Genomic DNA, 2,244 nt, shown 5'->3' on the forward strand with positions numbered 1-2,244 from the left:
GAAATGAAGAGAACTATGGAGAAAGTATCATCTTAGAGAATACACAGGGTGCTAGCAACAGAATGTTGCTAGAAATGTGGATGTTGAATGTGCCTCTGGTGAGCCTTTAAGAGAAAATTATGAACATGTATTTTGACAATGGAGGAAGGGTGATCCTTTTAACGCAGTGGCAAAGAACTTGCCTGACTTATGCTCAAATGTTTGGTGGAAGGTAGAACTTGTAAGTGATGAGCCTGGAAATTTGGCTGAGGAGATCTTAAAAGAGCTGCATGATTTCTCCTTGCTACTTGTAGTCAAATGTGAGAGGAAAGAGAGAGAACTTAAAAATGAACTACGCAAAATGAAAGCAAAACTTAAATTTGGAAAATTCTGTTGTAGAAACTGAGGACACATACCTTAGAATGTTCACCAAGGATGTAGCTACACAATCATTTGTTAAGAAGATGAAGCCTGTGTTGTATGAAAGGAGAGAAAGTTAGCATTCCCCTTGAAGGATGGAAGACAATACACATACGGTTAAGGCACTGGCACCTACTTTGTGGCATCTAGCCTTTTTTTTTTTTAACCATGGTCACAAGGCTGCATGTCCCTCTGAATTGGTCTTGCATGCATTGAAGACCAGAGAGAGTCAGCGAGGCCCCCTGCTGCATTGGGGATTCAGGGTTTGCAAATCTGCCTACTCACTGCAATGCCTCAGTGACCCACACACACACACACAAGATGAAGCCTGTGACTGATGAATCTAACCCGCAACCACAGCAGAAAACCCATCAGCTTAGACTGAAGGGGACAGAGAAAGAACACAAGGAAGGAAATCTGTCTGCCTCTTGGAATTCTACAGGCAGGAAACAGGCCAAAGGGGCCCCATCTTTGTCCTCCAAGAAAAGAAAAGAACCATCCGTGGAGCAGCTTGGAAGATCAGGAGAACTGCTGGAAGGAGCACAAGGAACAGCGCTTCCTCAGTATCAAGAGGTGAGTCATGGCTTCTGGGGTCTCAAAGGGCAGAATCCCGGCCTCCTAGGTTTCAAAGGCAGCTCTTCACCAACTCAGTTCTGGATTGTGGGGCTGCCATTCAGTTTGTCCAAGAGGATGGGTCAGCTGCCTAAAGCTGAAAGGCGTAAGAGTGGGGTTGGGTTGGGGGTAGTAGGTGTCTCCACTCAGATGGACTCGGAGAATGGGGCTGTCCAAATTAAAAGAGCAGAGTTGCTGTCCCAGTGGCCTGAAAGGCAGAGTGGAAGCCCAGGGCTGAGGTGCCTCCATCCAAAATCCAGGGGGCATGGCCAATACCGAGCGTCTGGAGGGCAAGGTCATTGCCTAGATGGTCTCAGAGAGTGGAAGACTACTTTCAAGCCTTGAGAGCTCATGTAAATTGTTCCACTGGGATTGGTACTTGCTGGGTGACGGTTATCACTTTTTTCCCTCCAATTTCTCCATTTGTGATAGAAATGTCAACCCTGTACCTTTCCCACCATTGTCCTTTGGAAACAGATAACCTGTAGTCTAGAATTCATCAGTTCACAGATGAAGAGGAATTTTGCCCCAGGATGAAACATGACACCTAACGTCACACTGTTTGCTTTAGATGATTCAGAAGATGAGATTTTGGACTTGGAGTTCATTTAAGACTTTTGGGATGATGTGATGGGGTAAATGTGTTTTTGCACATAGCAAGGACATACATTTTTGGGGGGGCCAAAGGGTGGAATGCTATGGATTGAACTGTGTCCCTAAAAAATATTTGTTGTAAATCCTAACCTTTGTGCCTGTTGTTATAATCCCATTTGTTTTTTATGTTAATGAGGCAGGATCAGTGTAGGGTGTAGCTTGAGTCAATCTCTTCTGAGATATAAAAGAGATTAAACAGGCAAGTTAAGAAACAGAGATGAGAGAAGAGAAATGCCAAGCCACATGAAGACAGCCCAAGAGCAGGAGCTCAGAAGAGACAAGGACTTTCCCCCACAGCTGACAGACAGACGGAGCTTTCCCCTAGAGCCAGCACCCAGAATTCAGACTTCCAGCCTCCTAAACCGTGAGAAAATAAATTTCTGTTTGTTAAAGCCACCCCCTTGTGGTATTTCTATTATAGCAGCACTAGATAACTAAGACTGATGGGAAAGCCAGAATCCAATTTGGAGGGGGACGTCTGGAATCAGGAAGTTAGTGGTTCTAACATTTGAAGCCCGATGAGTTTAGATTCTTGAAGGTCTAGATTCTGGAACCAGAAGTATTTGGAGGCTGAGTTCT

At 44.8% G+C, this 2,244-nt stretch overlaps 1 pseudogene; it reads left to right on the top strand.

The window, feature by feature from the left end:
* The first annotated feature begins 452 nt into the window (after positions 1–452).
* LOC122150171 lies at positions 453–561 on the top strand (annotated as a pseudogene).
* The last annotated feature ends 1,683 nt before the right edge of the window (positions 562–2,244 follow it).

The sequence above is a fragment of the Orycteropus afer genome, unplaced genomic scaffold (genome assembly GCF_000298275.1).
Source record: "Orycteropus afer afer isolate SDZICR_OR568_19922 unplaced genomic scaffold, OryAfe1.0 scaffold00099, whole genome shotgun sequence".
NCBI classification, from domain to species: domain Eukaryota; kingdom Metazoa; phylum Chordata; class Mammalia; order Tubulidentata; family Orycteropodidae; genus Orycteropus; species Orycteropus afer.